The sequence below is a fragment of the Muntiacus reevesi genome, chromosome 9 (assembly GCF_963930625.1).
Source record: "Muntiacus reevesi chromosome 9, mMunRee1.1, whole genome shotgun sequence".
Taxonomy (NCBI): domain Eukaryota; kingdom Metazoa; phylum Chordata; class Mammalia; order Artiodactyla; family Cervidae; genus Muntiacus; species Muntiacus reevesi.
The window spans coordinates 17,808,998-17,824,438 of record NC_089257.1 but is presented as its reverse complement, the minus strand read 5'-3'; positions in this window follow the sequence as shown (position 1 = coordinate 17,824,438).

The following is a 15,441-nucleotide window of genomic DNA, read 5'->3' as shown; positions in this document are numbered from 1 at the left end:
CTTTTTCCTTTGAGCTTGTTGCCTTATGGCGGCAAGATGGCTGTAGTGACTTTTGTATTATGATTCCATCCAGAAACAAGGATGCAAGAATCTTTACTCTTGCTAACCTGGCTTTTATCAGGGAGAGAAAAACTTTCCAAGAAGACTCTAACGTACTTTCCCTTATTTACTAGGTGTGTGTGTGTGTGTGTGTGTGTGTGTTGCTCAGTCTTTGCAACCCCATGGACTGTAGCCCACCAGGCTCCTCTGAACATGGGATTTTCCATGCAAGGATACTGGAGTGGTTGCCATTCCCTTCTTCAGGGGATCTTCTGACCTAGGAATCAAACCCTGGTCTCCTGCATTGTGGGCGAATTCTTTACTGTCTGACCCATGAGGCTCTTATATATAGTATATATTTTAAGTTTTTATTTGGACGTCTCTCTCTCTCTTTCTCTAAGTTAAATTAAAGTTGCCCAGGTGTAAAGTCTGAATTCTTTATTTTTGATATTGTTATAGGTGAAATGGTATCTTGCCCTGTGGTAGAGTGACTCTCATGGAATTGAGTACAGAATGAAATGCCGTGAAAGTATGCAAATGAAAGGGCAGTGCATGGGGTTGCCTTTGCAACCCCCACAGACTGGCCCACAAGGCTCCTCTGTCCATGGGACTTTCCAAGCAAGAATACTGGAGTGGGTTGCCATTCCCTTTTTAGAGATCTCTTAAAATAGGATTCTATTGGTTTTCTATTTGTGAAAAGCAATTGACTACATGCTTAGTAGCTTAAAACACACACACACTGACACACTCATTTATCACCTCATGTTTTCTGTGGGTCAGGAGTCCAGGCACAGTTTAGCTAACTCCTCTGCTTTGGCCTTAATCCAGATGTTGGCTGGGCTGAAGTCTCATCAGAAGCTTGACTGGTGATTGATCCACTTGCAAATGCACTCAGGATGTTGGCAGAACTCATCTCCTTGTTGTTGTAGTACTGAAGTGCCTATTTTCTTTATACCTGTCAGCTGGTGGCTGCTGGCATTTTCAAGAAGCCACCCACAGTTCCTTCTTTGTGACCCCTCCACAACAACACAGCAGTGTACTTCTTCAAAGCCTGCACGGGCATCTCTTTCTGTAGTCTGCTAAGATGGAGTCTTTTATAAAGAGATGCAACCATGGAAGTAACATCCCTGTGCATTTGCCACATTCTGTTGGTTAAAAACAAGTCACAGGTTCTGTCCCACACCAAGAGGATGAGCACAGATGCCCGGCAAGGAGGCAGCGTGTCTGGAACAGAGTGAGGAGTGGTGGGGAAAGAGAGGGGAGAGGTTGGCAGAGACTTCTAGCCACTGAAGGGACTTTAGGTTGTATTCTATGTGATGATGGGCTTCCCAGATGGTGCTAATGGTAAAGAATTCACCTACTAATGCAGGAGCCTGAAGAGATGTGGGTTCGATCCCTGGGTCAGGGAAGATCCCCTGTTAAAGGGAGTGGCAACCCACTACAGTATTCTTGCTTGGAAAGTCCCATGGGCAGAGGAGCCTGGTGGGCCAGTCTGTGGGGGTTGCAAAGAATCGGACACGACTGGGCACGCACACACAGTTATGTAATGATGGAGACCAGTTTGGGCAGTGTTTTCCCGTCTCTTCTCCCACTTGATCAGAACTGCTCCCTGAGGGAGAGGGTGGTAGGGAATAAGGTAGTCTCTCCATGTCACATCTGGGAGACTGAGTCCCAGAGAAGAGGAGGAATTTACTATGTACTCCCAATTCAGGAGAGTTTGCCCTCTTAGCCCAAGAGCTGAGGGAAACCTCTTCCCATTCCCTGATTGTGCATTGTGGGAGGGGTGCATGAATGGGAGAGATGGCCCTGAAGGGTAGACACCCCTGTGGTTAACCAAGCCACGTCAGGCATGCCCCAGTGCCAGTCCACTTGCCCACCAGAAAAGCAGCCACACCCCCCCACAGTATGGCAGGGACATTCCTCTCCCTGGGTTTCACCAGCCTCAAGGCAGGAAACCAAGTGGGTTCACGGGTTTACAAGCTGATGAGACAAGAGACAAAGGCTCACTAACCCACTCCTCCTGGTCCTCTGGAAGGCTGCGTTCATCAGTCTCTCGTCTCACATTTTGTTTCTCCAGTCCTCTCGTGGCCATTCATCTGCTGGCTTTGCCAAGGTTCTCAGGCTCCTCTGTGCCCTCATGTCCTTCCTAGGTATCTCTCTTGTCCTTCCTAGGAGACTTACCGTTTTTCCCTTTTTTCATCCATTCATTATCCATCCCTATATCCTTTCATCCATCCAAACTTAGAGTCGTTACTATGTTCTAGGACTTACAAGAATGAACATGGGGTGGCCTGCTCTAACAGGCCTTGGTTATTGTGATAGGTCAGCAGCATAAAGAGAAGGGAAAGCATGAGCGAGGGGTTGGAGAGGACTGTAATAATGACTCTGTGAGGCTCAGGGCACTCTACCTAGGGCTGTCTCTCCAGGAGTTAGCATTGGAAAGGGAGGAATTTGCTCCAGACCGTCAAAGGGAGATGTCTAAGGAACTTCTGGATTTGACATGATGTTTGGGCTTCTCCTCTGAACTGGCAACCTTTCATGTCAGGAAGAGGAGTTATAGGAGTCCTAATGCCTTAGGAAATGGATATGTCTCCTAAACAACTTTCCGTCTCAGGAGCCCACCCGCTCCATCCATCCACAGACTGATCCTTCGAAAGCACAAATCTGACCACATCCCTCCCCTGTCTATGCATTTCTGTGGCTCTCCAGTGCCTTTAGGCTAAAGTCCAAGCTTCTTTGCTTGACCCCATGTTGTCTTTTCCCTTAGAACCCTCTGTTCCAGCTTGTTTCTTGTTTCTGTCATGTCATTTCTTTTGCAAGTGATGTGCTGGTCAACCAACTGTCTGGAAGAAATAAAATTAAAAAGCCCTGATTTGTAGCATTTGCCAATTTCTGTGGTGGAAATACTCCCACCATGGCTGATTTCAAGCTGCCAACCTGATTCCATTGAAAGCAGAATAGGGAAGAGATGAGAATAGGTTATTGGAAGCCCTTCCCTTTTCTCCACTTAATGTAGGACAGTGTCCAAGGTAACTGCTGCATCCCGGTATCCCCCTTGAGTCTGTGTGACTTGGGTCAGCTACTTAAGCTCGCTAAGCCTCAGTTTTCCCTAATCTAAAATGGGGACAGGGATAATGTCTCCTTAATATGCCATTATAAGAACAAAATGGGAGGATGCATCAGCATGGCTAGCACAATACCTGACACACAGCAAGTACTTAATAAACTGAAACCATCGTCTCCACCTGTGAGATGCTTCCCCATCCTTCATCCTCAGCTCAGAGCCACCTCTTCCCTGGAGCCTTCTGTGATTTCATCATTGAACTAAGTTACTGATTTTCTACACCAGAGTGCACATTTTATACACCATTGTTTCACATCCTTTTTTTTTTTTTTTTATACCAAGACCCTAACGCTTGCAAAGACTGAGGGCAAGAAAAGGGCACAACAGAGGATAAGATGGTTGGATGGCATTACTGACTCAATGGACACGAGTTTGAGCAAACTCTGGAAGACAGTGAAGGAAAGGGAAGCCTGGCGTGCTGCAGTCCATGGAGTTGCAAAGAGTCGGACATTATGTAGCTACTGAACCAGATTTTACCTTGTAACATGATCATAGGGTCTGTAGCCCCACTGATGTCTGGTGCATAATTCATCTTTGTTTTGCCGAGATTGGTACACAAATCTACCTTTAAGGACTACTAGTGAGGTTTTGGTGAGGGCAATGGCACCCCACTCCAGTACTCTTGCCTGGAGAATCCCATGGATGGAGGAGCCTGGTGGGCTGCAGTCCATCGGGTCGCGAAAAGTCAGACATGACTGAGTGACTTCACTTTCACTTTTCACTTTCATGCTTTGGAGAGGGAAATGGCAACCCACTCCGGTGTTCTTGCCCGAAGAAGCCCAGGGATGGTGGAGCCTGGTGGGCCGCCATCTATGGGGTTGCACAGAGTCGGACACAACTGAAGTGACTTAGCAGTAGCAGTAGCAGTAAGTTTGTTCATGAAACAAGTATATGTGTGTTGGGGGGCCAGAGTGGGGTGGGAAGCAGGAATGTGGGCGGAAGTGTGTGCCAGTGGTAGGAGGCAGCAGGGAGGGAGGCTCGTCACCTATGTTGGATGGACCAGTGCGTGTACATGACAAGCAAGGATGTCTGGCCAGCTGTGCTCACCTGGACACCCAGGTGGTCCTTATGCCTCAGAGCCAAGAAAGTCACAGCCATCTCGGTTCAGTGGAAGGAGCTGGTTCCCAGGGATGGGCTTGTCTGTGATGGTGAAGCCGGCAGGCTGGTTGTTAGACAGAAGCCAGCACGGGGCCGTGACCCAATGGAAAAATAAATCCACATCGTGCCAGACGAGCCTGGTTCCAGGCTGGGCGAGTTAATAAAGTGGCTCTGAGGTGGTTTGGAGCCATGGTGGAGGGGCTGGGGAGGAATTTTCTCATTTCTCGTAAAACCTTAATCAGTGTTAGTCACTTCAAGTGATTACGAGGACTTAAAATAGCCACCAGCAGTGAGCCTGAAGGATGGGGCCGAGGCCGCTTTGTTTTGTTTCTCTGGGAAGCGGAGCCGGGCCTGGCAGGGACAAACGTCTGTCCCTCACTGGACCACGAGCAATTGTCAGCTCACTGAGGGCAGAGCTGGGGCTGGCTGGCTGGCCCGTCCCCATGCCTGGCATGTCTCCTGGGACAAGCCCCTGCAGGGAGCCACCCACCGGCTGAGGGGGCCGCTCAGCTCAACGCCGGTTCCGGGGCCACTGCCGTCTCTCCAACACGACTTCCCTCTTGCTTGCTTTTTCTTCTGTTTTCCTCACTAGACTATCAATCTTTTCTCACTGCTGAATTCCCAGTGCCTTGAGCAGTGCTTGGTAGGTGCCAGGAGCTCAGTGGAGGGACAGATGAGATGGGAAACCATCTTCCAATGATGCCACTAGGAGAGTCACGAGGTCACTGGTATCACTGTGCCCACAGGCCTGCCCTCCAGACCTGGCTCAGGCCAGGCAATGTTCTTCTCCTCCTGCCCACCGCGGGGACTTCTGGTAATATCTGGAGGCACTTTTGATTTTTATAACTGGCTGGGGAGAGGGTGGGAATGGTACTACTGGCATCTAATAGGTGAAGTCAGTTTCGTTTTGTTTGAGTCGCTAAGTTCTGTCCGACTCTTTTTCCACCCCCGTGGACTGTAGCCCACCATGCTCCTCTGTCCGTGGGATTTCCCAGGCAAGCATCCTGGAGTGGGTTCCCTCTTCCTGCTCCAGGATATCTTCCCAACCCAGGGATAGAACCTGCATCTCCTGCATTGCAGGCAGATTCTTTACCACTGAGCCACTTGGAGATGCTGCTACACAACCTCCATGGCACAGGACAGCCCCCTGCAGTGAACCCCTATCCAGCCCCAAGTGTTCATAGTGCAGAGGCTGAGAAACCCGCTCCACATGGGGTTGGTAGAGCGATGTACGATAGACTGGAAAATCGTTACTTTCAGATGATGTAACAGTGACTAGCGTGTTTTATTTACAAGATAAACCTCTACCTTTTTGTTCCAACGATACAATACTGGGCCTGAAGGTGATGGCAACCCCCTGGGGGTGGGGTAGGGCTTTGTCTGTGAGAATTCAGTGAGCATTCAAGGCCTTCAGCATGACACCCAAGGGGCCCTTGGACAGCAGGGAGATCAAACCAGGCCATCCTAAAGTAAATCAGCCCTGAATGTTCACTGGAAGGACCGATGCAGAAGCTGAAGTTCCAAAACTTTGGTCACCTGATGCAAAGAGCTGACTCACTGGAGAAGACCCTGATGCTGGCGAAGATGGGAGGTGGGAGGAGAAGGGGACGACAGAGGGTGAGATGGTTATATAGCCTCACCAGTTCTGCGGCCTGGTGTACTGCAGCCCATGAGGTCACAAGGAGTCGGACACCTCTTACTGACTGACCAATATCAACCACCACCAAAGGGCCTGGCTGGCCACAATGAACCGCTTCTCATGTCGGCAGGTGGCTTCTGCCGTGTCCTTTCTGCTGCCTGCTGTCTGGCTGGTTAGGGAACCAAGAAAAGATGCTTATAAGGTTGGAACCTGGGCTGCGGAGAGGATGCTTCACCCTAGCATGTGAGATACAGGGCTGGGAAGCCCTGTACATACAGATTCAACTCCCATTCAGCACTCTCCGCTATGAGCTTTGGCAAATTTCTTTAGTCTCTCTCTGGCTCAGTTTGCCTCGCTAGGAGCCGCGGCTTCCCAAACAGGCTGTTGTAAGGATGAAATGAGATGATGGGAGTCTTGCTTAAGATCCTGGCTGTGGCGTCCCAGTAATCAGAGTGTGGTGTCCCAGCTCTGCCACTCACTGCGTGACTCCAGGCAAATGGCTCGACTTTCTGGCCTCTTCTGGTTTCAGGGGACCTGGAAGTACCAGCCTCAGTGTGTCGTTCTGAGGATTTCACCACAGCAGCGCATTGAAAGGAGCCCAGCCCATGAGGAGCGCTCAGCCTCTGCCACTGGTATGCTCCCAGGTTCTAGCATGGAGCCCGGCACACAGGAAGTGCCCTGAGTGTTAATTCCTTCCATCCTCGCCCGGGTCAGGCATGGCCCCTGGGGGGAGCCTTGGTCCCTGCTGGGACCTTTCTGTTTATGCAGCCTGCCTTCTGCCCCAGCCTCTGCCCGGTGGCCACCCTGGGTCAGGGCAGGGCCTGGAGCCACGCGGGCCTTCAGCTTTCAATTTCTGCCACTCCCCCTTCCCTTCCTTGGCCCATTCCATCTCGATTAGCTTCCTGGCCCGCCCCATCTCTTCCTCTTCCCCTTTGAAATCCCTGCTGCTGTCCCGGGTCCCTCCAGACACTGCACAAAGGCGTCTTGGATTCCAGCGTCAGCCCCAGAGGCCAGCCCGGTAATTCAATTATGGTGGGGAGGCTTTCTCCTTTCTTTCCCCCCCTCTTCCTCTCCCTTCCTTTCTTCCCGTCTTTTTTCTTTTTTAGATCAAAAACCAAAAGACAGACATTGTGACCCTCAGAAGATGCTGGGACTGAAAATTCCCTTCTCGGCTCCAGGCCCCTCAAATGAAATACCAAGAATTTTCTCCCCTCAGAACACGTGTGCAGCATTTGATGTGTGTTCTTTGTCTGGGGCTTCTTTCTGAGGCCTCCCGCCCAGAGCTGGGGACCCATACAAGTGTTCCACCAGAGGCACGATGGCGGTGCCCTTTGTCTGCCCAGCCTAGACTCCGGCAGCCCTTAGCTGGGCCCAGGAAGAGATACCGTCTCCTATAAGGCATTGCTCATTTCTGAGCTTGGCATGTATTTTTTTGCGGCCTCCACACATGTGAAGTATGTGGATGGGATTGTTGCCTGGAAGAAAGCAGTTTGGAGGAATGGGGGACAGGGCGGTGGTCCTGGCCTGGATCTGGCTCTTCCATGCCGGGTGATGGAGGCAGGTCACCGGCTCTTGCTAGGTCTTGCTCATCAGTGGACTTTAGTTCTGTCTGCAGTTCTGCAGATGTGGGCTTAGAGTCCACCAGGTTCCCAGTTCCATGCTGGGGTCTGGGGACAAAAACCTACCCAAAAAACCCCATGTCCCAGACCTCCATGAGTTTGGAGAAAATAGTCTTGGAAGCCCTTTCTGGCTCTGATGCCCTAGAAGCAGCCAAGAAGAGCTCAAAATAGACATTTGAGCTGACTTAGCTAGGTGTTCCCAGGAAACCAGGTGGCAGGGGTAGAAGATTTTCTGTTGCTTTTTAAAGTGAATTTTCAGGAACAAATAGAGTCTTAGAGGCAAAAGGTCTCTGAGTATTCAGCTGTTCTAATTCCTCTCCAGCACAGAAAGTCCTCAAAAACATGGAGATCAGGGGCTCTCCCCACCTTGCCCCGGGGGAGATTGTCACCTCTAGGGGGCAGGCAACACAGAGCATGGTGGGAGAGCTTGGCCTCTCTGCACTCCCATCGCTCATCTTACTTCTGCCCCCAAAGGGCTTCACAGACAGAATCTGATCCCTGTTTTCCCAGACAGGTTTGGGAAGATGGTGATTCTGTATTTATACAGGGATCCAAGGAGGAGTTTCCCTTCCTTTTCCAGTTTCAGCTACCCCTTCACAGCTCCTGATTCCTGCATTCGGGGGCCCCCGAGGGGATCAAGAATGACCAGAATTGGAAAAACGCCAGGCTGGGCAGGGTAGAGTGGTAAGCAGGAGTGGATCCATGGGATAGCTTAAAGATGCAGGAGAATGTTGGGGGTCCAGATCGGAATACCCCAATGGAAGTTGTTCACCAATCCACGGGATTTCCCAGGCAAGGATACTGAAGTGGGTTGCCATTTCCTTCTCCAGGGGGTCTTACCAACTCAGGGAACAAACCCGGGTTTCCTGCATTGCAGGCAGATTCTTTTTTTTTTTCCTTCAGCCATGGACTTTATTGTTTGAATATTTGCAACTATTATTCTATACACAAATGTTAATTTCTTACAAAACTCTGTATTCCATATTGCTTGGTCACATCACTCTTCATTTTTATGTCACATTTCCATCAACAACTATTTCCCCAAATCACAATCTGCCTGATTGTGTGTTGTTGTTCAGTTTCTAAGTTGTGTACGACTCTGCAATGCCATAGACTGTAGCCTACCAGGCTCATCTGTCTATGAGATTTTCCAGGCAAGAATACTGGAGTGGGTTGCCATTTCCTTCTCCATGCAGGCAGATTCTTTTCTGTCTGAGCCACCAGGAAAGCACACCAATATGGAGGATGGCAGAAAAAAAGTCTCTGTTTGCAAGGGAGAAGGAGGTCTAGAGGACGAGGGGCCTCTGCCTGTTTCTGCCTCTGAGCTTTTGCTGAAGCTCTTTCCTTCCTTCTGAAACACCCTCCCTACAACGCTGCACACTCACACCTTTCCTCCTCATCATTGTCTGGTTCAAAAGGCACCTCTTCCATGAAACTCGCCTAAATCTCCCAACTGGAAGTTGTTTTGTTCTCCTTTAAACTCTTGTTGCATTTTGCCTAGACTGCTCAACAGATCATTTCATTTCATCCTCATACTACTTTAAAAGCGACGGACTATTGTTTAATCGCTTTGCAGAGGAGGAAACCCAATCCCAGAGAGGTTTTATAATTTTTCCAAAGTTGCAAAACTCATTTATTATACAGCTTCATCTGCTCTTTTACCGTGCAGCACCCTGCTCATTATTCGTGACCCAGGCAGTGTTATTTTTAAAAATGCTTGGTACCCATTCCATTGAGGATGACTTAAAATTTTTCAGTCCTTATATATTTGCATTGATGTGTTGTAGTAAAAATATAATCAGCACAGTAGACCTATTATTTTATATATGCTACTGCACAAAATGAAGCCTAAAGAGGTTAAGTGAATTTTAAAAATTCAGAGGATTATTGTGTGTGTGGTGGGGGAGTGAATATTAAATACTAATTAAATAGTATACAGAACAAAAACTGTGGATGTGGTTGAGAGATGGCTGAAGTTTATGAAACACTGGTTTAAGTACATCCATGGTCTACCAAGGTGTTTAAAACTTCAAAAAAAATTATGAGGAACAGTAATTATATATTAACTGGAGAAAAATTTAGCAATTGAGGAGTCAGGAAAGGTAAAATCGTCCTCCACACCACAGGGAGGTGCTGTGTACAGCTTGCCTGTTAGCTTGGTAGGAGCCCAAGCTGAATGTGGGCGGCAAAATGGAAGTTCCCTGGTGAAGGTTCCTTGAACCTACACTTAAAACCTGGCCTTGGGCTGACGCTGAGACCTTTGACTCCGTGGCAACAGCCTGCCCAGTGGCTTGGAGATGCCAACTCCAATGCTGCAGGCGGGAGTCAGGCTTTGGTTTCTCCTATCTGCTGCCCCAGGTCTTCAGTGTGGTCCCCTAAAGCTGGTGCAAACCCCTTCCTTCTGCCCTTACCCTTTGTCAGCTCTTGTACATGAGTTTATTTACATGTATACCATCCTCCTCCAAGCCCTTAAAGCTCTCACGGGTCTAAGACTTGCAGTGTTTTACATACAGCTTGGCACAGAGATTCTGAGTAAAGAAAAATTTTGCATCAGTGCAATCCTGTCTGGAGACCACTTGCAGACCAGATGGTTCCTAGAACCCAATAGGACCAAGAGAAGAAAAAGAAAAACTTGAAGAGTCTTTACTCTCTGCCCCTGAGACAGATTGTCTCTGTTTTTTACCATGTGGTCGTCTTGGCTTTTATCTTTTCCTAAAATGTAATCACTGGAAATCTATTAACTATCCATCTATCTATCCATCCATCCATCTGTCTATATCTCTCTATTTATTTAGATCCACACAGAAAACAGTATTGTTCCTTTGGAACTCCTGGACATTGAAGGCAAATGGTATAATTTATTATAATGAGTAGCTATTATGTTTCTGACCCAAATTAGTGCTTCTTCTAACTTATCTCTTTCAATCTTCACAATTGTCTTGAGATGTCAGATATTCTTCTTCTTCGAGGAAGAGGAAACTGACTCTCAGAGAGAATCAATTGTCCAAGAGGACTGTGTCGATCATGAGTGAGGTTCACCACTTTTTTTTGTTGAGTTCCATGGCACAAGGTAGGATTGTACCTCCTTTGGAATTGGCCGGAGCTAATAAAATGTGAGTGCCTCATCCTCTCCCACTGCCCAGGCAGGTGATGGCATTTCCGGTGGCGGCAACTCCATCAGTCTTGGCTCTGGAGGGAGGATATTGGGGAGCAGCGTCTCCGACTGGTTTGTAGTGAGCTGTAGTGTGAGCGAGACATGGTTGTAAGCCCCTGAGTCTTGGGGATGTTTGTTACTGCACCAGAGCCCAGCCCTTCCTGAAGCAAATAGTTCATAAGCCAGTGAGTTGGCAAGGCTGGAATTTGAATCTCAGACTTTCTGATCCTAATGCTATTGCCTTTCCTGCTGTCTCCATAGTTCCTGACACCATGTTTTGAGGGCACATGGACTGTCTGATGGTAAGACCTCAGAACTTCTGGTGTATTGATAATGTACACATGGAAAACGTCACCTCCCTTGCAAGCTCTAAGATTTCAGATGAGTCTGCTGCAAGCTCGTTTTAGTAGGGAGGGCTGAGTGAATGACTGATAATATAAAATAACCATAATAAAAGAAGACAACTAAAGTGGATGCTTACAACACATCACCTATTGTGTTGAGTACTTTATCTCTTTATCACCACTTTCCACAGCAGTACCTGTTTCATAAAGAAAACTTGGGGTTTAGAGAGGTTCAGTAACTTGTCCAAGTTGATACATCCTTACAGCATGAAATGGCTTCCTAGCTGTCAAGGCAAAAATGGAAAGAAGTGGGTTATACACTTTTCATTGTCTCTTAAAAGGAAGCCTGTTGGCATTTAGTACCAAGGAAAAGTCTGATTTCCCCCAAGAAAATGAAAGTTTTTACATGGATAATTTTATGAGGAATATTGTGCAGTCCATGACTTTTTATAAAATCTTTTATTGTGAGCAACTTGAAAATTATAAAAAAAATAGTTGCAAGGATAGAACAAAGAACCCCCTGTTGCCCTTCATTCAGATTCACCCTTGTTAACGGCATCTGCATCATTTGCTTTATCTGTCTCTCCTTCTGCACACATGGCTATTAGTTTTCCAAGTCATTCAAGAATAAGCTGCAAACACCATTCTTCATTCATATTCCAGTTCAGAGTCACACATTACATTTAGTTATAATGTCTATCTGAACTCCTTTAATCTAAGCAGTCCCTTGATCTTTTGTTGACATTTTCCCAGAGCAGATTATCTGTAGAGTATCCCTCAATATAGGTTTCTTTGTTGTTCCTTCCATGTAGGCTTGAGCTATGCATGTTTGACAGGAGTACCACTGAAGTGATGCTGTGTCCTTCTCAGTACATGATTTCAGGAGGCACATGATACCTGTGTCCCATTCTTGTGGATGGTGAGTTTATCCTCTTGAATAAGGTGTCTGCCAACTTCCGTCAATGTCAGGTTACTAGTTTTCTTTCTGGAATAGGTAAATGATTGTGAGGAGATACTTTGAGAATATGCAAATATCCTATTAATTCTCAACTTTCACATACTAGTTTTAGTATCAACTGATGACCTTTAATGCAATGTTTTTAACAGTGGTTTTATCAAAGATAAAAAAGAAAATCCTTTCTAAGACAGTTTCTTATTCAGAACCACTCTGGACATCTGGGATAGCACTTCTGTTCAGAAAGATCATTATCACTTGGCTGGATTGACTGAGGGTTCTTGATATTCCTTGACTGCTAAACTGTCCCAAGAAGGGAGGGAGAAGACTTGGGAAAACCTGGAGTCATTTCAAACCTTTGGGGATAAGAAAAGACTTCTACTCATTGTTGGAATAAGTGACAGAGGAAAGAGAAGTTCACGTTTAGAGAACCAAACCTGATTCATAAGGACTGATGTAAACAAAATGCCAGACTGGGTCTTAAACAACTTAAATTTACTTTCTCAGTGTTCTGGAAGCTGGAAGTCCAAGATCCAGGAGACCTCTCTCCTTGGCTTGTAGGTGGCCATCCTCTAGTATGTCCTCACGTGGCCTTTCCTCTGTGTGTACAGAGCTCTCTTCTTCATCTTACAGAAACATCAGTCATGTTAAATTAGGGAGCCACTTTCTGACTTCGTTTAACCTTGATTACCTTTCTAAAGGCCCTGTCTTTAAATACAGCCAAATTGGGGGTTAGGGCTTCAACATATGAATTTGTTGGGGGTGGTGCACAATTCAGATCATAGCACTTGATTAGGGGAAAAAGTCAGGAGAACTAAAGAATGATGAAGTGTTGGGCAAGCTCTCTCTACCACCTCTGCCCCATGCACTCAGCGGGCTTGTTTATAACTGCCATGAATGAGCAGTCCTCAGGACAGACCTTCACATTCTTTTCTCCAGAGAATATGTCCAAGTCACTGGCAACCACATAGCATGCTGACCCATCCTGTCTCCAAATGCTGCGTACCTGAAGGCTCTTCCATGTCATTCTAGATTCAAGAGTGGTGGTGGACAATGGAATCCCAAGGTGCTCCTTGAGGTATCTCCTAAAGAAGTGATGCCTTGATCTAGGGTCTGTGCCACACATTGCCCCTAATCCTGCTTGTATAATTGTGTGTTTCCAGCGGGGCTGATTCATAACTATAGCAGTATTAAACCTATAAGAACCAATCCCTTAGATCTCAAAATGCTTCTTTCTTAAATCTGGCCCTTAGTTCTCTGCACGCTTTGCCTATCTATACCTTCTTGGTTGTAATGGGTCTGTCTATAAAGAGAAACCCATCAGATCTAGACACCATGTCTTTCTTCTTTGTTAGAAAGTTTCCCTTCTCACAAGTTCCACTGTCAGTGAGGTCCTCAGTGAAGCATGGTGGGGAAGGTCCTCTCCATAGTCTTAGCTCCTTGAGTATAAAGGGCTCCCCAGTCCCTCAATCCTGCTATTTTAGGGCTTAGCTATCTTTCCCATGGCATCAGCTGCAGCCACCCCTGGTCATTTCCCCTGCTTCCAAATTCTGTTGTTCCTCCCTATAGTCCTTCACTGAGTCTGACACAGGAAGTCTAAAGACCACTTGGGAGCTGTCCCAAGAGTTTTCTCTCCCTTCCAGACCCTCCAGGGTGGTGCCAAGTGGGAGGAGGTGGGGCGCAACTCTCCGCCTTCTTGCAACTCAGCAAATTGAAATTTATGACTTTCAATCCACATGAAAGGTCCCCCATCTAAGTCTCTCTGGATTCATTTGGAATGCTGAATTAATTTGGAAAATAAGGGGAAAAAACAGTTTGGTTTCAGCCCAGCAAGGGATCATGACATTTTACCAAGTCCTGTCACCCCTTTAAATTTTCTTCATCTCCTACTTGAGTACCTCCTTCCAGTCTGACCACAGGTAAAGTGGGGATGGTGGCAAAAGTCTATCCTGTTGTGAGGGTCATGATAAACTCGAGGGAGGGTGCTCAGTGAGGAGTCTGGACCATCACACATCTCTGCAGAGAGCAAGTGAGACTTCAGGGAAAGGACTCTCTCTAAGGGGAGTGTTTTCAGAGTTAGGCAAGCATGAGCCTTGAACTTTGAGGCTGAAAGAGCAAGGTTCCAATTCTTCCTCTGCAGGAAATACATTTTTTGACTGTTGCCTTTCCAAATAGCCTTGAGGGGAGGGCCAGGGGGAGGACAACAGAAGGGACAACCTCCAAAATCCCTCCTGTATCAGCACGTTTCTCTCCCGCAGTGATCTCACCTGAATTCACTGTAATCTTTCTCCTTTCCTGTTGCAGTTACCACTGGTCACCCACTTCCACTTTTGCTACCCCTTCTCCCCATCCTCAAATCAATTTTTCATGCAGCAGCCAGGATAATCATTTTAAGACATAAATCAGATCATATCTCCTCTCTGTAAGCCTTCCATTGCTTGTCATCACACTTGGATACAAACCAAACTTCTCACAGGACCTGAACTGAGGTGAACTGAAAGTCACTCAATCATGTCTGACTCTTTGTGACCCTGTGGACTATAGAGTCTGTGGAATTCTCCAGGCCAGAGAGTGGGTAGCCTTTCCCTTCTCCAGGGGATCTTCCCAACCAACCCAGGGATCAAACCCAGATCTCCTGCATTGCAGGCAGATTCTTTACCAGTTGAGCCACAAGGAAAGCTCACCGGACCTACTAGGTAATAAAAACTGGCTCCTGCCTTCCTTTCCACCTCATTCCCTCTCCCTGTGCCCCCACACTAGCCAATCTCCCTCCTTCTTCACTGCTCCTCCAATCCCCAGGCTCATTTGCCATTGTCTGTTCCCTCTGCCTGCAACCTCTTCCCCCTCCACCTGTCTGGCTCCTTCTGGTCCTCCACATGCCCTTCAAATGCCCCTCTTAAGAGAGGCCCTCGCTGAACCATCAATGTAAAGAAATGCTCCTGACCCCAGCCTGTTTTATTTTCATGGTTATCACCAGTTGAAAAACCATTCCCTTTGTTTTGTTGCTATTGTTTTGCTTATAGTCTGCCTTCCCCACTGAAATGTCAGGTCCATAAGCATAGGAACCTTTTAGATCTTGTATCCCCAATAGCCAGAATGGTGTCTGGTCCATAGTAGCTGTTCAGTCAATGTTTGCTGAATGAATGAATAATCAGAGGGGTGCTGGCAGGCAATGAGACCTCCTCGTCACTATCTGTTACCTCATCTAGAACATGGGGATAATAGCACCATGCTTATTAGGTTCTCTGAGGGTTAGATGAGTTTATAATATGAAGTTCTTAGAACAGTGCCTGCATGCGTGCTCAGCTGCTCAGTCATGTCCCACTCTTTGTAATCCCGTGGACGGTAGCCCACCAGGCTCCTCTGTGCATGGGATTTTCCAGGCAAGAATACCAGAGTGTGTTGTCGTTTCCTCCTCCAGGGGATCATCCTGACCCAGGGATCGAACCCATGTCTCCAGCATCTTCCT